The 20,617-nt window shown below is 43.0% G+C and overlaps 1 protein-coding gene across 1 annotated transcript in view; it reads right to left on the bottom strand.

Moving 5' to 3' along the window:
- The window catches only part of GLIS3 (GLIS family zinc finger 3), a gene marked incomplete at both ends in the record, with an annotated part of 427,960 nt that overhangs the window by 225,479 nt on the left and 181,864 nt on the right, over window positions 1–20,617 (bottom strand). The gene's annotated exons all lie outside the window — the stretch shown is intronic.

Raw genomic sequence — 20,617 nt, 5'->3', positions numbered from 1 at the left:
AAGACGACTGCTGAAGAATGAAAGCCTGGCACAAAATGGGTTGTCCAGGACCCTGCTCCAGCAATGTACTTGGCATTCCGACCGGCCAGTGCTCAGGCCAGCTCTTAACAGCGTGACTGCCGCCAGGGCTCAGAGCCCAGGGACGCCCAAAGGAGTGTCCTGTGCTGAGCCTGTTTTCATAATCTGATTCTTTCCTTCATTTTCATACACATCTCTCCACTTCAAACACACACATACACACTTAGGAAGAGGCTCTCTGCACAGGGGACCCGCTGAGGAAAGTCTTCAGATCACAGAGTGGATGTCTCTATCTAGAAAAAGCTGTGCTGGGTCAGGCACTTCTCTTATTTTCAAACTTTCTTGAGAGATGCAAATGGTGACTTTAGTGGTCACTCTTTTCAATCTTCAAATACTGCTGTCCACAGAAAGTCACAAACATCCCTTCTATTAGGTTGGTGAGCTCTTCCCTCTACACCCAATCAGAGACGGGTCTCCTTGTAAGACGGGATAAACAGAATAAGCCTTCACACCTGCAGATGAAACCCTAAACCTACCATCGGGGTCCTTGGAGCTGGGGGAAGCTGAAAGTTTCACAATAAACTACAAGGATTTATTTTTCCTCCTGTTTGAGAACAATAAACTCCTTCTGGTGAATGCAAGGTCCGAGGCAAGTAATTACTACTCCGGCACACGTTTCGGAGAGCTGCCTAAAAGCATCCACTGATAATCTCCAGTGAGGCCTACTCCCTATTCTCTCTCTCCTCCCGGTCCCAAAAGAAACTGGGTCACAACGGAAACAGACAATGGGCCTCAAACACACAGAACTCACTCCTCTTCTCTCACGTGTTTATGAGGGAAATCAAACATTACTTAAGCAAGACACAGCACTGCTCATTTCTAACATTGTGTGTGGTAGGAAAAGCCTGGAAGCTAAAGGCCACCTTGCTTGAGAATGCTTGGATCAACCAGGAGATCAAAGAAGAACTTAAACAATTTATGGAAACCAATGAGAACGAAGACACTTCACTCCAAAACCTATGGGATACAGCAAAGGCGGTCCTAAGGGGGAAATTCATAGCCATCCAAGCCTCCCTCAAAAAAATTGAAAAATCCAGAATACACCAGCTGTCTCTACACCTTAAAGAACTGGAGAATCAACAACAAATCAAACCAACTCCACACGTAAGAAGGGAAATAATCAAGATTAGAGCAGAGATCAACGAGGTAGAAACCAGAGATACAGTAGAACGTATCAACGAAACTAGAAGCTGGTTTTTTGAAAGAATCAATAAGATCGATAAACCATTGGCCACACTAATCCAAAAGAAAAGAGAGAAAGCCCAAATTAATAAAATTAAGAATGAAAAGGGAGAGATCACAACTAACACCAAGGAAGTAGAAACAATCATCAGAAGCTATTATCAACAGTTATATGCCAATAAGCTAAGCAACCTAGATGAAATGGATGCATTCCTGGAAAACTATAAACTCCCAAAATTGAACCAGGAAGAAATTGACAACCTGAATAGACCGGTACCTAGTAACGAGATTGAAGCAGTGATCAAAAACCTCCCAAAAAACAAGAGCCCAGGACCTGACGGATTCCCTGGGGAATTCTACCAAACTTTCAAAGAAGAAATAATGCCTATTCTCCTGAAGCTGTTTCAAAAAACTAAAGCAGAAGGAAAACTTCCAGACTCTTTTTATGAAGCCAGCATTACCCTGATCCCCAAACCAGGCAAAGACCCTACCAAAAAGGAGAATTTCACACCAATATCACTGATGAATATGGATGCTAAGATTCTCAACAAGATCCTAGCAAACAGGATCCAACAGCACATTCAAAAGATTATCCACCATGACCAGGTGGGATTCATCCCTGGGTTACAAGGATGGTTCAACATTTGCAAATCAATCAGTGTGATAGAACAAATCAATAAGAGAAGAGAGAAGAACCACATGGTCCTCTCCAATTGATGCAGAAAAAGCATTTGAGAAAATCCAGCATCCGTTCCTGATTAAAATGCTTCAAAGTATAGGGATAGACGGGACATTCATGAACTTCATAAAATCCGTCTATGAAAGACCCACAGCAAATATCATCCTCAATGGGAAAAAGCTCACAGCTTTCCCGTTGAGATCAGGAACACGACAAGGATGCCCACTCTCACCACTCTTATTCAACATAGTACTAGAAGTCCTAGCAACAGCAATCAGACAACAAAGAGAAATAAAAGGTATCCAAATTGGCAAGGAAGAAGTCAAACTCTCTCTCTTCGCAGATGACATGGTTCTTTATATGGAAAACCCAAAAGACTCCGCCCCAAACTACCAGAACTCATACAGATAAGGAAGAAGGAAAAGTGTCTGCAAGAAAGGTGAGCATGGGCGATTGACACTCACAAGTGGTTGGGTAGCGAGAACATATATGGAACATTCTAGATTGTTGGAGATTGTGAGCGTCCCAACATTTTCTAACCCAGTCTCATGGAGAACTTTATACCTAAGCCAAAATATATCAAAACCTTCCTCTTCAAAGATATAACGAGAAATACATCCACTTCCTAATAACTGCAGATCAGAGGAATTCACAGAAGAAACAAAGAGGCCTGGCAAACATTTTTTTTTTCATGTCACTCAAAGAAAGAATAGAGTCATATTGACTCGAGACACTAAATAAATACTACTTGAGAAATAACTTAAAAAAAAAATAAAAGAGCACAGCAATCATTCTTACCAGAGGTTTAAAAACCCTTCAGACGTCATCAGTAATTTTTCTGGGCTACAGAATATTTCTCCCATGTTGAGAAATGTCAGATGGATGACACACCAGACTCAATGAAGAAATATGGGACTACTGCTGTGGCTAATATTTTAAAGTCTGACCAAAGGGGTTTCTTTTCCCCCATGTGTATTTACTTTAGGTAACAGGCCTGATGAAGGTGCTTATTGTTTAGATAACATATATGTGAGCTGAAATCACATGCTAGGGGCACAGGTTAGCACTAAAACCCAGCCTTCTGAATGCCAGCCTAGTGTTCTCACCCTGACCCTGTGCCACTTCTAGTTATTGGCACATCTTCAACTTCATCTTGTGGGACCCGTCCAAACCCTCTCCACCTATTTTCTTGTTTAAGTAGGCTCTACACCCAACAAGGTGTAGAGGCTCCTTGTGGAGCCCAACAAGGGGCTTGAACTCACCACCCTGAGATCAAGACCTGAGCTGAGATCAAGAGTTGGAGGCTTAACCGACTGAGCCACCAGGCACCCCATCTCCACCTGTTTTAATTCCAAGGTGGGAGCTCTGGATAAGGAATCCCACCCCCTACCCACTCATCCCCAGAGTCTTCTCTTTTCACTAAGACCCCAGGAACAGTCAACGAGTTCACAGGACAGAAGTTTCCTCACATAAAAACAATCAGAGATGAGAGTCCGGGGGGGAGGCCCATGTATAAAACACAACCTGTTCACTTCTAAATAATTTAGAGCTTTAAAGAATGGATTCATTGGAGAGATGTGCACACCTGCATATTTGCACACCTGTATTTGTATTCAGTTCTATTTTGATAAGTCCCTGAAAGCCCTATTTCAGAGGGTGCGGGCCTAAATAAATACCAAATAAAACCTTTCCTCCCTGAAGTAAGGGGCTAAGCTAGACAGTATACAATTAGTTATCTATATTTAAATGTCTCTCAGTCTGGACTGATGGCAAACACCACACTTGGGTTTCATTTTTTTTTTTTCACTGTGGCAAAATGCTCATAACATTTTAACCATTTTAAAGTGTACAATTCACTGGTATTAAGTACATTCACTGTGTTGTGCAACCATTTCCACTATCTAGTTCTGGAACATTTTCATTCGCCTGAAAAGAAACCCCACAGCCATTAGCAGGCACTCCCATCCCCCCTCCCCTCAGCCCCTAGTCAACCACTAATCTGCTATCTGCCGCGGTGGACTGACCTTTTCTGGACATACCAGATAAGCTGAATCAGACAATGACTTAAAAGATTTAAAGATTTAAAAATCCTAAGAATAATATTCCAGTTTGGTTTATTACCACATTTGGTTTATCTATTCATCTACTGATAGACATTTGGGTTTCTTTCTTTTTAAGATTTTATTTATTTGTTTGAGAGAGAGAGAGATCTTTTTAAGATTTTATTTATTTGTTTGAGAGAGAAAGAAAGAGAGCGCAAGAGGCGGGGAGAGGCCGAGGGAGAGGAAGAAGCAGACTCCCTTCTGAGCAGGGAGCCTGATATGAGACTCGATCCCAGAACCCGAGGATCACAACCTGAGCCGAAGGCAGATGCTTAACCGACTGAGCCACCCAGGCACCCAGGCGCTCCACATTTGCATTTTGTCCACCCTTTGGCTCTTGTGGGTAGTGCTGCTAATGAACATTCATATAAAAGCTTTTGTTTGACCATCTGTTTCCAGTTCTTTGGGGTATAGACCTAGGAGTGGAACTGCTGGCTCATAGGATAATTCTGTGTCTACCTTATTGAGAAATGACCCAACTGTATTTCTCAAGGGCTTCTCCATCTTACGCTCGTGTTTATTTTGTAACTATTATTACACACCATGAGTGGCCAGGGCAGGAACAAGCAGTCACGGCTGGTTCCTCGGTACCATCCTGGTTCGGCTCCCCGCACCCCCCTTAGACAGAACCGCGTGGCCGCCCAAACTGAAACAGCCCCTCCCCTGCCAACCCTGAGAATTTCTGGGCCATCACCCTGTTTCACTCTCCTTCACTGCACTTTCAGAGTCTCTGAAATGATTAATCTCTTCATTTGCTTGTTAACTCCTACCTCTCTTTTCTAGAATATAAATTCCGTGAGAGCAGGAGGCTTCTTGTTCACCATTCCATGCCCAGTGCCTAGAACAGTGCCCGGGCACAGAACACACATTTCTTGAGAGGGTGAATGTCTGAACAGTGCTCAAAGCTAAAAAGAATTCCTGCAACAGAGCCAGATTCCGCACCTATTAATTTTCTCTCTTCACAAAGAAGACAAAAGTCTGGATGACAACAAGCTCTAAAGCCCAAAGAAGAGAAAGGAATATGGCCCCAAAGGGCACCCAGTTAACAACAACAGTGACCAACTGTGGTCTGCTTAAATTTTAATTGCACTAAATGTAAGGCTCTGCCTTTCTTTCACAGACCAGTCAACACTGCACTTGGTTGTTTTTGTTCCTGAGGTAAAGCGAAAGGAGCTTACTAGAGGTCCTTAAGGTAAGTTTGCTTCAGGCTTTCATTTTGTTTTGTTCTTTCTGTTTATCAGATAGAAGCTTCTGAGCACTTTTAAGGTCAAAGCAAAAAGTCAAGTTATCTACAGGATCCTTCAACTTGTACATGTTCACTCTTAACCAGCTTGGGTCTTTTTTACCAGATTCTTGCCTCTTGAATGAGAGAGAAAGAGGAACAAAGAAAATGTTTGCTTTGAGCACAGTCTTCCAAAGATCTGAGTCTTGCCTCTAGGAGATGAAAACACCATGGCTCAGAGAGGCTAAACTGCTTACTCCCAGTCACAGAGCTCCCCAGTGGCAGAGTAAGGAGCCTGTCTACACTGGCTAGCAGAACCTCAGTTCCACGGGGCAGAGCCCACGCCTTCCGTGGTCACTGCTCGATTTCAGAACAGACCAGTGGTGGCAGGGGACTCAGGAGGTGTCCCCCAACTCCGCAGCACTGCCACGTTTCCGAGCTCTCCAAGGCACAGAACAAATAAAACTATTTTCCCATCCTCTGAGGAACCACCTGAGTTTAAGGGTTGACAATAAACACCTCGGTTGGAGTGACCTGGGCATGTGCTCCGGAGGGAAGTTAACAGTCAGAGCCCATAGGTTAAACGCAGGTGCAGAAACGGCCATACGGAAGGAGGCAAGCACAGGCCTCACCAAGAGCTCAGGTGAATCGGATCACACGGCACGTTGGCCACAGAGCTGCGTCTACGGCAGTTCAAGGTCTGAAGACGGAATCTTCTCTGCTCCTGGACCCGGCTCCTTTAGTCATTTCCTCTACAGACCTGTGCTGCTTCTCAGCGAGAGTAAATAAATAAATAGCACACCACAGAGAGCCAAACTAGGACATTCTGAAACCACAGTAAAAATTTTTTTTAAAATTACGTTGTGTGTGTGTGTGTGTGTTTTCTTGACCAAATCACCTGAAAAACCAGCAGTTCTCGACATCTAGCTCCTGGCACACCTGACCACTACGGGCTTTTAGGGCTTAGAAGATTCCATTTTTAAAATGAAGATACATATTGGTCCAAATGATGGGCTCTCAAGGCTTTTTCCATAGTTGCTACTAATTAACCTTCCCAGGATTTATAAAGGATCATCCTAACATTGATATCTAGGGCTTTTTTTTCCTTAAGATTTTATTCATCTATTTAGAGAGAGAGCACACACGTACAAGCAGGGGGAGGGCCAGAGTGAGAGGGAGAGAGAGAATCCCAAGCAGACTCCACGCCCAGCTCAGAGCCGGACTCAGGGCCTGATCTCAGGACCCCGAGACCATGACCTGAGCTGAAGTCAATAGACACTCAAGCAACTGAGCTACCCAGGCGCCCTGATACCTAGGGCTTTTAGAAAATTATTATGATGCTACCTTGATTTTTTTAAATTGTTTTCCTCTCTCCCTGGTCTGGAGGGGAAGGGGAAAAAGAAGGTGATGTCAGACAGGCTTCAGCTTTCTCCCTCCATTCCTTCTGTGTCCCGAACCAAGAACGAACAGTACAACTGGGGCTTCCTACTTCTTAGCATATGGAGTTGTCAGCCTTGACATCAACAGACTTGGCAGGAGTCTCCGTGTTCTCTTTGCTGGGCTATTCTGAGAAATGTAGCTACAGATGTCGCGTTTGACTAAGCAGAATTTGGCCTCCCATTATTCTAAGTTCCAGGTAAAACTTAACCCAGGCGCCTCTGTGCACCCCTGTTCCTGATCTGAGAGCTGAATGTCTTAGCATCACCAATAAGCTTCTGTCCTGGGCACCTTCCACCTACCAAATTCGGGGGCAGACAGTGAGGGTTTCAACACGATCAAGACAGAGGAGCTGCCTCTCTGGGCTTACAATCTTGAGCTACACAAATGTTTAAAATATGTCATTACAAGACCAGGAATATGCATTGCTAAACTTTACAGGAAGCCTTGCGGAACCCTCCCACGAAGTTCGCCACGGACTTGCAAGCAGGCAGGCTGCTGTGAGGATGTCTGGAGGCCTGCTGAAGATGCTGGGAAGGGCAGTGCTGTCATTTCCATGGACAGGCCCTAGTGATCGGGTGGGAAGCAGAATGCAGGGAAGTTTTCGTTTTCCCCGGAGCCACAACAGTAAGCCAGCTTGTGTTCAAGCACAGAGTGATTTCAAACAGCAGCCAGCCTGCAGCTTGGTTGGGGGGAAGTAAAAGGGGCCCCACAGATGGTCTGGGTTTCATAACCGGACTCCTCTTCCTTCTTGAGAACATTTCTTTTGCAGGTAAATTTGGGTGAAAATGAACATCAAGGGCAGTGCCAAGGAAGAGAAGTCTGCAATCTGGAGAGAGCAGGTAGGCAAAGGAAACCCTCCTTCCCCTGATGCAGGGAGAACGGGATGACCGATGACCGGGTGCGGCAGCTATGTCCGCCTCTGTCACAGTCCCCATCCAGCCCCTGGGTCGGCCCTGACTGGTTCAGGAGGGAGACCTGGAGCACTGGATGGGCTGCCAGTGAGGCTGACAGCAGCAGCGCTAACAGCACGGGGCCCTGCAAAGTCAAATCTCTGTCTCCAAGACCCCATCCAGCTCAGAGAACCTGTGCTGGAGGTCTAACCTTGAAGGCTTGGGAATCAGACCATCCTCCTGGGGACTTCATTCTTATTTTGTTGTCATAGACTAAATTCCCCAGAGAAGCAGCTTCAAATACATCAGTCCTTTTTCAGCTACTAGCTCTAAGGGCGGCTGAGATGGGTACCATCTGCTCTGAGGATTTCGTTTAAATGGTGAAAGATCCCCCCCGCCTTCCCATTTAAAATTGAGGATTTGAGAAAGGACAAACTGAATAAAATTCAACCCAAGATTCAAGTGTAGTGTCTCAGGAGACTTTCTATAGATCTGGGTTTCTGGGAGCAAAAATAAAGGCTGGAGAAAGAAGGGGGTGGGGAGGGGGGAGGAATAAAACAGAGGGAAGAGAAGAGACAAAGGAGAAAAGACAGAGGGATACAGGTCTATGAGGTCAAGTGGGCACTTACACACACAAAAACAAATTAGATCTATGTAGGAATGAGAAAATCTTAATGGATAGTTTGGAAAGGGAAGTTGGTGAAAGCAGCTACTGCTTGCCCAAATAGCATCTTGAGCAGAAGAAAGCCATTCTTCTTCCTTGAGTCGTTTTTATGCCACGTGCCAGGAAAAAAAAAAGAAATGCCACAATAATCCTCTATATCTATGATGACTCAGAATGTGAATGTTTCTCCTTGAATTGTGCAGTGTACAACCTGCACAGCCTCACATCCTGGCTATACATGGTTCATTAACAACTAGGCTCCTTAATTTCAGATGAATACCAGATGAGCAGTTTTAGGAAAGATCAATGATGTCCTAAAGAACGAAAGCGGAGATCATCCTAATTGCAGGGCTGGCTTCATGAGCATATGCAAGCTGTGTGGTCACCCGGGGCTCACCTTAGAAAGTTCCACACTTGGTTTCACCTTCTGCTGCTACCATCTTAATATTCTGAAATCATTTTTAAACAAGGGACCCCATACTTTCATTCTTTACTGGGCCCTGTAAACTACAGAGCTGGCCCTACTTTCAAACTGAATTTTCTCGGGTTGGGTCTACCCCCAAGAAAAACATCTAAAGATACAATGTTTTTATTCTAAAAAACTGAATAGGAAAGCACAAAAATGGGTTACAAAGACCAATGTTAAACCAGATGATCCCAGAAAAATGAAGAGAAGCACTTTTTCCATTTCCCGGAAAAGGCTCAAGTTCAGCAGGCATTTGGGGTCTGTTTCAGACTCATTATTTGTCCTTCACTGAAAGGCACAACATAAAGTCACATCTTGTGTGAACCAGTTCACTCCTCTTCAAATGAAAGGAAATTGAAAAAGAAATAAAAAAGAAAGAAAGGTCAAACTGACTTCCTAGGGAAGAAAAGAATGCAGCTTGGGAAAAAAATAGTTTACTCAACTTTTTCAATGATACCAAAAGGACCCTTTGACACTGCTTGGCAAAGACATGACAGTACTTCTAATGCTATAAAAAAAAGAGCGGGGGGGGGGGGAGGTCTTCATTGAGAAAACTTCAGAAAAGAGGCCCAGATGATGGACTTATACAAAAAGCACATGCCCCTGGCTATGAACCTTAATCTCTGTTACATGTTTGGGGAAAAAAAAGTAAAGAAAAAATAATATTCTCAAAATATCTATAGATGTTTATCTCTATTCTGGGCTTTGGAACTCAGACATTTTCTTGTGGTGCATCTGCCCTTTTGAATGAGTGACTTCTCCAAAGCTGAGGGGGAAAAAAAAAAGAAACATAGACTATCACCTGATGTGTGGATCACTCAGAACCACAGACGTACCTACTCCCGGGGAAGAGGAAGTGAATCCAGGATTTTGTTGTGAACCTATCTTCTTGGACCACTGATTTCTCCAGCCCAGAAATTGTTTTGCTTTCTTTTCCTTTGTTGTTTTTTATTTCTGTGTTTTCATAACTGACAAGGAGGAATCCCACATTACAACTGGGGGCATAAAATCATGGCACAGAGTAAGTAGACTCTGCTCTCAGGTTAAGAAATCACACCCCTACAAATAGAGTCTTTCTTTTCCTGTTGACATTTGACTTTCTAGACTCTTCTGCCCTGACATTAAAAAAAAAAAAAAATTCCCATCTCTGCTGAAATTCCATACCTGTTTCCCCATGTCATCCACTGGCCCTTGAATATGCTTAGCATAATCATTTAAATCCTGCCTGATAAATTCCAAAATTGGACCCTCTCTGTGTCTACTTCTGTCATCGACAATTTCCTGTCATGGGCAAGAATCACATTCTCTTGTTTCTTCATACAACTTACAACTTGTTTTGTGGTGGACATTTTGGATCAAAGAACAGAGACTGAGTTACTAATATTTAGGCACAGAAAAGGCATTGCCCCTTCTTTGGTAAGGTCACTGTTGAGGAGGGGGGAATGGAGTCAGCTCCCCACAGCTGATCTGGGCATGGATTTACTGCAGCTTTAATTAGATTCAAATTCATCACTGGCTTTGACAGTTTGAGGGTGGGATTGGGCCTCTCTTTTAGCAGGACTGGAGATCTGAGCACTGATGAGATTCCAGAGAACTCTCTGCTTTACATCTAAACCATCAGTTTTCAAAACTGGGGTATGTCTATCTCCACTTTAAAGCCCGCCGAGCATCCTTCTGGGTCATTAAGAAATTCTCTTCTTGGGGCACTTGGGTGGCACAGTCATTAAGCGTCTGCCTTTGGCTCAGGTATGATCCCAGGGTCCTGGGATCGAGCCCCCCACTGGGCTCCCTGCTTGTCAGGAAGCCTGCTTCCCCCTCTCCCACTCCCCCTGCTCTTGCTGTCTCTCTCTGACAAATAAGTAAATGAAATCTTTAAAAAAAAAAAAAAAGAAAGAAAGAAAGAAAAGAAAAGAAAGGAATTCTCTTCTTACTCCATGACAGCTCCTGGCTTTTTGCACCCCTGTAAATCTTCCTGCCCCGCTCTGGACGCCCTCAACCTTTGGATGGTGATTCTGGAATGTCATGACTGGATTCCTGTCCACTCTCCCACCTGGTGCCCAGTGAACCTTCACCAGGCATTACTTTACCCTGGGAAAGGCCACACTTGCCTTAAAAGGAAATTCTATGGGCTTCTCTGCTTTCCTCTCAACCTTCTGCCTACATCTCCCTTTGCTTGATGAAAAGGCCCACGGGCAAGACCCAGAGAGTGGTGCAGGCTTGCCTTGTGGCTGGGGATCCTTGGCTTTCTAAACACAGCCAAATGCAGCCACCCAAAGATAGTTAAAAGTTGGGCTCATTTCTTCTCACTCTGCCTATGATGGATTCCTCCTCTTCCTCCCAATCTGCCAGGAATGAAAGCAGCTCTGAGTTCTTATCTCCTAGGAAGGGCCTGTCATTTTCTGAAATTTAATTTATGTATATTTCTTTGTGTCCTTGGCTCTCTCGCTGGTTTAAAAACATCTGTGATTGTGTTGCTTGTTCTCATTGTTAGAGGAGGTGTGAAGGCCTCTTGCAATTTTCTACATATAAACCAGAACCTTCCTCTTACTTTTAAGGTCATGTTGAATTCTAGATGCATCCTTCCTCCTGGGCACTTAGGCACCTGGCCAACATGGCCAGCTCCTCTGGGCCCATTTGCCAGCCTCCCCCAACCTCCAACAGCACACACCAGACACTTTGCTGAAGATATGCCAGCCAAGTCCCCAGCGTGGAAATTCCAGCCTACCCGAACCCCTCCGTTAATGCAACTTCCACACCTCACTCATTCATTCTGTTCTCAGCTCTCCAGGACTAAATGACTATATTCAGTCTCTCATTTCTGTCTTCACTCCAACTTACCAGCTTAACGAGCCTTGTCTTTTCAACCGTGAACCTGGTTCCTGATTCTCTTCCCAGCCAACCTCCTTCTTACCACCTTGGGTAATTGTCCCTCTCAGTGCGATCTAATGCTTGGCCCTTCTAGCTGGGGGTGCTCCCCCCAGCTCACTGATAAGTGGCATTCAGACAGTATTCCCTTTCTTCTCTGTAAGTCAGCCAGCCTCTGCCCTGAAATCAAGCCAACCTGCCAACAAATGCCACTCGTACACCCTATCCCATCCCTGCCTATGGCCTTTCTCCACTCAGACCCTGCCTGACAGTCCCCACTCTCTGGCCTATCCCATGTAGGTTTCTGTCTTCTGGTTCAGTTAGAAGTTCGCACCCCCCTCTATTGCCTGCTTTATCATGGGGGTCACTCAGCTGTGAGCATCACATTGCAATGTAAGAAGAGTTTGGAAAATAAGGACAACTCTCCATTCTAGACTTGGAAACTCATATAAATTGCCACAGAACCGTTTCATCGGACCCTTTAATGTCTTATGTTTAATTGTAGTAAAGACTGAACTACACGGCATATACAGCTGCATAGTTTAGTGTCAAATTGAGACGCCAGCAATGCTTTTAGGAGCCTCATCTATGCCTGACAGTAGGCAAAATAACTGAATTATCAAAAGCCAACATCGTGATATCCTTGAACAGTTTTCTAGAGGAAGAAAGCAACATGCTATTCTTTCTATAAACTTCTCTGTTCAATTCTATGAAGAATTATGTGCAATTCTAAGAAGAATTATACTAGAAAGCCACAAGCGAGAGCTAATTATGCTAGAAATCTGCCACCGCACATTCCACTTGGGTTTATCGGAGATGGGGGTGCCCCGAGACAGACGCCTCTGCTGGGCAGAGCTGAGCTGCTTGCGTGCAGGCAGGAATGCAAAGGACATACAAAGCGGAGAAGACGCCGGGTCCTCCCAGTCCTCGCATCACGGGCTCCGAGGCTGGCCCAGCCTCTGTCCCTGACAGGACTCGTGGCCGCAACACGCAGGCGGAGTTCCCTCCCTGCCTTCGCACACTAAGTAGCCAGGCTCGGGAAGTTGCTGTCTACGCAGACCGTGTGCTTTTTGAGCCAAATGAGCTCAACAAATGCAGTCCCAGGAAAAGGACAGTGGCCCAATGGCTTAGAGAACACCTTAACTCAGAAGACAAAGAAAAGGCCATTCAAAACGAAAATATTCATGATGCTGGAGGCAGGCGGCCTTGAGGGGGCCTTGCAGGCTTCCTCATACTGGAGCCCCCGCCGGAGTGGGAGAGCCGTGAGAGGACAAGGATGTGTTTCCAACTTGTTTTGCTTCTGCATCCATTTCTGCCACAGAGAGGGCTTACTTCTCACCCTTAAAAATTCCAAGGCAGAGATGGAATGAATCCTGGCTTAAGGTTAAGAAGACTTGGGGTCTAGTCTTAACTAGTTCACTTATTTGCCGTGTGACCTTGGTTGTGCCATTTATCTAATCCGAACCGGTTGCACTCCCGTAAAATAAGGTAATAACAACTCCTCTCCCTGCCCCCATCCCTGCTGGGAAGATTAATTTAGCTGGCGTATGTTAAGAAAGCTACAGTGTACAAGTGACACAAATTCTTATTGTTGTTATGCTGACTAAGCACTTGGAATAAACTCATTTACGTCACTTGAATCCTTATCTCACCAGATTAATAAACTGATGATTAATAAACTGAGCTGCATTTCTGCAAAAAACAACGCACAAAGAAAAAAATCATTTCTGAGCCTACACCATCTTGGGTCTGTCTAGGAATGTGATATGTGTATTTTACAACATTCCCAGGAGCAAAATATATGAGCCCGGTCATTTCTTATTCTAACTTATACTTCTTTTTTATTCCCTACTTAGTGAAATTCTAAACACTTACAAAACATGTAATACAATGGATAATTCAGAGAGTGTGGAAGAGACTTTTAGAAGTATGTAACAGATTATAGTAGAAAGAGGGGGGCTATATTTGACCTGTTCATGCAGGAAAGCATAATATTATTGAAAACCAAATCCTACCACCACAAATGGTTTACTCCAGGAATGAATGATGATTAAACATCTGGAAATCTAGTCGTGTAATTCAGTACATTAACAGAGTCAGAAATCCAACCAGATGATTGTCTCAATAGAGGTTAAAAAAGCTCTTAGTAAGATTCAACCCCAGTTCATGAGTTTAAAAAAAAAAAAAATTCTAAAAATGGCACTGTATCAAAAGCATATTCAATGAAATCAGAAGCAAGACAAGCATATTTGCTATTACCTCACCACTAAGAACTCAACCATGTATCAAAGATCTTGAATCAGGCAACTAAACAAGAAAACAAAGGAGGTGCAAACATGAAAAAAGGAATACCTAGGGAAATCAACTGAAAAGAAGTATTAAGGCAATTAAGGCAATAGGTTGGTCAGACACCAGGTGATCATAGAAAAACTTTTCTACTCACAACCAACCAATTAGAAGGTGAAAGTATTCAGAATGTGGTGTGTGTGTGTGTGTGTGTCTGTGTGTGGTGTATGTGTCCAATTTCCAGTAATAAACCTACTGATAGAAGTGAAGCAGATATGTAAAAAAAAGTCATAAAAATTTAATAGAGGACATGAAGGAAGTCATAAACAGGTAAAATATCAGAAACTGGATGGTGAGACTCAATATTATTCTGTGAAATGAATGAGTTTCCTATCAAAATCACAAGATTTTTTACAGAACTTTTCAAACTGACTCTACAGCCCATTAAAACTAAAAAAAAAAAAAAAAAAATGTGTAAGATCAACAAAATTTAGAAAAGACTAATAAGGAGAAAAAACATCTTGTCCAAATGTCAAAACATATTTGGAAGCTATAAGACATTTCTTATAAACTCTGAAATGTAGAGACTCGATAAATGACAAAAAAAGCCAATGAAACAGAAGAGAAAACTAAATAATAGAATAAAGCAAAAATCAGAATACAGTTTATGCTAAAGGTAGCATATTATCTCAGTAGGAAAAGAACAGACTTTATTTAATGATGCCAAGTCAACTGACATTTATTGAAGAAAAAATAGATCTGTACCTTGCATGATACATAGAAATAAATTCTACAGAAAATAAAGAGATAGAACTGAGGAGAAAAATTAAACAAGTATTAGAAGAAGACACCAGAGAATTCTTTTAATATTAGGATAAGGAAGGCCTTCTTAAATAAGATAAAAATCCACAAATAGTATAAGTGATTGAAAGATATGACTATCAAACATTTAAAGCTCTTATTCAACAAAGCATAGAGATATTACTTACATAAAATGTATACATTAGTTCAAGGTTTTCCTTGACTGTCACATTTTCTGCACTATTAATTTTTATTTCAGAAAATATATCTATTGGATTTATAATGTGGGTGATGCAAGATACACATCCATATAGCTCACCCCATTCCCATCAGTCCTCAGTTCTAGACCCTCTGCTCAGAGATGTATAAGAATTAACCGAAGTCAGAAATGCAACTACTTAATTCCCATTTCATTCCCATTTCATCATAGAGGGAAATGGGCTTCAAACTATGAAACTTAAGACTAATTTAGAACAAGAAAAAAAAAAAGTAGCAAGAGAGCATTCAGTCCCGTTAACGGGGTCCCAGTATCCCGGTGCGGCTGGGTCCTAATCCCCCTGGGAGCTGTATTTGTGGAAGTGGCTGGTGGTGTATCCCTAACCATTGTCTGGGAGCAGAGAGGATTAACCTGAGGATTAACACTGGTATGGTGCCCAATTTTTTTAGTAAAGGAAAAAGTTTGATTCTGGGAATTATAAAAAGGCAATGGATTTAATTTCAACAAAACGTAGGGCTGGCTCTTCTTCCTTTTGTAGGTCTGGATTTCTGTTTTCTCCCCAGAAGTCCCTAGCTTTGGAGTTTGCAAACCAGACCTTCCCGGAGACAAAGGTTTTTTTCTGACCCGCAGCCATCCCTGCACAGGGTCCAGCCAGTCAAGCAACACAGCCCAGACAGAAAATGAAACTTCGGGAGACACAGGACAAACGATGGGTCAAGGGCAAGTGGAATGGCTTATTTTTCTAAAGTACCATAATGTTTATTTTATTTCCAAATGCTATATAAAGCCCTTCACTTCTTACTTACTGCTTTTGAATCTTTTCATACCAATACTGTACAAGAGCCAAAGTGAGAAATTTTCTGTCATTTTTCAAAATTTAATATCAAATTTGTTTGTTTTATACAAATTCCCAACTCCTCTGCTTTAATGTATTAAGTAACACAAATGTCATGTTCTACCAATTAGCAAACGGGCTTACTAAAATAGAAAACTCTCTGTATTAACCTTATACGTTTCCTGCAGGCCAGAAAAAGATGAAGTAGTAGAATCCAAATGTTTCTAAATCCACAAGTCAGTGTGATGCTAATTAACTAAACTGACAAGCACAGAATATTCCAGGTGAAGAGTTCTATTTAAGATGCTAGATTGGCTACACTATCTGTATAGATGGTACTCATAAAAATTAAACAGTTAAAGCATGCAGTTTATTTTTAGCCCTGAGATGGCATCAAACAGTTCTAAATTCAGTTGGAAAGGGCACGGAAAATACAGACTAAGAAGACTGGACTTTTTAATATAAAGTTAAAACAAGTATAGGAAAAGAGAATAGTGGTACATTTAGAAGGAGACTTGCTGGTGTATTAAGTACGCACGTCTAACTCTGCCTCCTTCCATAATCTCGTTGAAGTAACCCGAAGAATATAAAAAACAGGAAAAGTTAAATCTTTTTTTTAAAAGATTTTATTTATTTTTATTGGACAGAGAGAGAAAGAGACCACAAGTGGGCAGAGAGGCAGGCAGAGAGAGAGGGGGAAGCAGGCTCCCCGCTGAGTAGAGAGCCCGATGCAGGGCTCGATCCCAGGACCCTGAGATCATGACCTGGGCCGAAGGCAGAGGCTTAACCCACTGAGCCACCCAGGCGCCCCGTAAAGTTAAATCTTTTAAGGAAGTTAGAAGGGGTCATATTTATACACCAGAACTCTCAAGGCCTTTCTATTTAATAAAAGAGCAAATAGTACCTATCTGTGGCGAAGGCTGACCGTACAGGAAGATTCCAGGTACAGGAGAGTAAAGGGCTCCAACAGGAGCTCATTAACACCCAGAACTGTAGGGCAGCCCCCAGCAGGGTTTCTAGAAGCATCCAAGCAGGGAGGCCCCCTGGCCAGGAAACCCTCTAGTGTGCGCTCCCAGTGCGCCCTTGATCCTGACCGTCTGTGCCACTTGCCAAGCACGGGCCCCTGTCCCAGGCACCCCAGGGTAGTCAGGCAGAATGAAAAGGAAACTCATCAGCACAAAGCTGAGCCTCCTTGCAACCAATGCTATGGCTCTTGCTCACTCTCTGCTACTCCAGGCTGCTGGACTTCTGAGCAGGTGATAGAAGACAAGACTAAAACGATGCCTTCCTTCTTTTATCTGATCCTCAGAGAGCTCATCTGTGTCAGTTATCAATTTATTGTCAACTCTAAACCTACCTTTCTCCTTTCTGCTCTGTGATACCAGAGCTGGACCCTGTAAATATCTCCTTTGCCAGCTGGTATAATATTAGGCTTTGCCAATAGAAAAAGCTAGGGGGAAGCATAGTGGCAAGAAGGGCTTCCCTTCCTAGTTCCAGTGTGCTGTTCTAGCTTCTAACGCACCGCTGCCCGGTGTGGGAGGCCCAGTGGTACAGATTTTCCAGGAAGTTTCTCCAGGACTCCAGTGCATATCATCCCTATGGACCAGCTCCCCGCCCTCTGCCACCGTGGTGGGGGACTTCCTGTTTAACAGCTGGGACCCGCAGGCTTTCCAGCAGGGGCTTCGTGTGGAATAGGTCTGGTTGGCCCGCAACCCAGGGAGCTCGTCCACTGCAGGCAGCAGCAAGCCCAGCCTTCCCCATGGGCCAAGAGGGGATCCATCTTCTGAATTCTTAGTTCCGTGCTCACCCAGGTCCTCAGCCCTAGAGAACACCATTCCCTGCATTTGCCATTCACCTGTTCCTCAGAATCCTGCTTTACCTTTTTAGTACTTAACACTTTCAACCAGTTAATAATATTTTACATTAAATTGTCTCCGTTCAAATTCCCACAGAGGTCTGTCTCCTGGTGAGCCCTGTCTGATGCACTGTCCCAACACTTTATTTTGCATAAACACAGCAGCTCCTTTCTAGGACTGAACAATGAGGGAAAGACCAGAGAACACAGGAAAAGATGGTTTTTTAAAAAAGGCTTTTAAGAAGTTGTCAAAAGAAGGAAGTAGCCATGAAGGATCAGAGTCAAAGCATGCCTATGAAATAGTTTTACTTCAAGAGCCAGGAGAATATTTTTGAGAATTTGCAATGTGTCTTTTCAACGAGATTTAAGTAGGCACTTCACATATGACACTGTAGAGCAAAGGCTCATGAAGAGAGCAGCTAAGAACAGTACAGGGATGGAGGGGAGCCTGGGTGGCTCAGTCGGTTGAATGTCTGACTTTGGCTCAGGTCATGATCTCAGGGTTCTGAGATCGAGCCCTGCGTCGTTGGGCGCCACACTCAGTGGAGAGTCTTGCCCCTCCCCCTCTCCCTCTGCCCCTCCCCCTGCTCATGCTCGCTCTCTCTCAAATAAATAAATAAAATCTTTTTTAAAAAGGAGAGACTAGTACAGAGATGGAAAACAGACTTGCCAAACTTAAAGACACAATTGAGACAAAGAGTAGCAGACTGGATTCCAGGAGAGAACACATACTAATAATGCCTGGTTTTGAGGGAAAAACAACCCCAACAACATAAGCATCGAAGCAAGAAAAAAAAAAAAACAGTACTTGCAAAGATAGTTTGATCCCAGACTTCTCCTCCACAATACTAATAACTAGAAATAAAATGAAGCAACAACCACTGAGCTTTGAAAGTAAAAGATAATGATGTATCATTCAACATCCTATAAAGTCATCACTCCTGAGTAAAAGTAACAGGAAAAATCCTCAGAGTGTTTGAAGTCAGAAAGCATTATGCTACATATTCTTCCTGAAAACAGTTCTCAAAATACCACCAGCTGGTAAAGAAAGGACTGGAAACAAAAAGCTCAAAAATGGAGAAGCCTTATTAGCATAAAAGGGCTGGTTGTAAGGAAGAGCTCAGAAACTAAATGTTCCATAATTAAAATTAAATGTCATTTATAAGATTATATAAATGTAAAGCCAATTCTTAAAATTGCTTTTGAATTAAAAATGCAAACTATAACAAAAACAATAATTTCCAAATTATCATAATGGTCTCATTCTAAATTTCCAGTTGCAGGGAAGTAGATCAAAAGATGCTATATTTCTTACCTTACACAAGTGGAGAAAATCAACAGAGTATTTCGCTCATGATTTTGATAACTGGAGAAAAATCTGTACAGTATTTAATTATAAATTAATCTTAACCTAAAAACAGGATTTATAACTTCCAAATCACAAAAGAAAGAAAGGCAAAGAAATGTGTGTGTGTGTGTGTGTGTGTGTGTGTGTGTGTGTGTGTGAAATAAAAAAGACTAATATGATATCCAAAAAATGTTAAGTGTTTGAGTGGTGGATTTACAATTTTTTTCCTCCTTCATATTTTTCTGAACTTTCCAATTTGTTTACAATGACCAAGTCTAATCTGCATAATCAGAAACAAAATAATAAATATTAGAAAAAATCCTGGGCCTCAAAGAGCAAAAATTTCAAAAGAGACATTCCCATCTGTCATTAATTGCACAGTCAAGCTATGTGCTCTATAGCTGCTGCCATGAGACCCAGAAGGAGACAGAACAGTCATACGGAGGAGTCTTGAAAGAAAGTGCTGTCAAAGGAGCGTTTTCTTTCTTGACTACAGGGTTTCGGGGTTTTTCTGCTGTGTGTGTGTGCATGTGCGAGTGCGTGTGTGAGAAATATGTCTGTTCCACTTCTCTCCTCCATGCAGATTTGACCAATTAAATCAGGTCTGACCATTGATTAAAGAATATCAGAATAAGGGATTTTAGAAATCATCTATAATCCGACCCCCTCCGTCTCACTCAGAGAGAACTAAGGCCCAGAAAAATAAATGGCTTGTTCAGGTCCAGCCAATGAGTTAGTTCCAACAAATGTATGGGATTAGCAGAAATACTATAAAACTCATAGTTTTATGAAGCCTTGAGGGCCTCGGATAAGGCTCAATAAAAATGCCTTGTTGAATATGTAGGAACTTGCCGAGCAGAGGAGATCTCTAAGATACCAGCCAGCTCTAAAACTTTATGATGGAGGAATTAATTGGCTACTTTGTCTTCCAGATTTTGAGACTTGCAGGTTGCTCCTCAGGGTCCCCTTTCAGCCTCTGGACCTAAAACCATTGGAGAGGCTCCCCGGCTGGTAGCTAAGCTTTTGGATCAGCTCCTTGGCCATTCAAAACCCCAGGCTCATAAACCTTCCAGCTGTGATCCCCAGGGGAGAGCAGGGTTGCAGATAAGATATCTCCATATAAAAATCATTAATACATTGAAATGCACATGGATCTACAAGCACGCTGAAGTCCCAGTCCCCGAGCGCGTAACAGCCCATGATGGCGCTCACAGATTCTTACTGTCTGAAAAACCAGTTTCTTGCGCACCTATCTGTCAAATACTAAGTTATTTTTTCCCCCAGAAGATCAAAACGTTTTTGTTTGTTTGTTTTTAACTGAATGCCTACTTGAGATCGAGACAGAAAGTACCCTGCAATAAAATCACGTGTGAGGGGTGCTTTTTGGTCTATGATGCATACTTACAGGGAAATTAAGCCATTAAATTTACTCGAGAGCCTTTTATAGCTGTTTTGCTATTTTGCCAAAGGTCTTTTATGAAAGATTTGGGAATCGTTCTAAAATACCACAGTGGATTTTAAAAGACAAGCCAACCCCAAGGACACTATGCCTTTTCCAGTGAGCAGTGGAACTCTGAAAGTTTCCATCTGGGAGGGGAAGCCGGTAGGTGACAGGACATGCTCCAGCCATGTGTGACAACATCACTGTCGAATCCAGGCAGGGTCCCAGGGAACACGGAACCAAGGC

This window comes from Martes martes, assembly GCF_963455335.1.
Source record: "Martes martes genome assembly, chromosome: 12".
In the NCBI taxonomy this organism is placed as follows: Eukaryota; Metazoa; Chordata; class Mammalia; order Carnivora; family Mustelidae; genus Martes; species Martes martes.
This window is presented reverse-complemented; position numbering and strand designations above follow the sequence as displayed.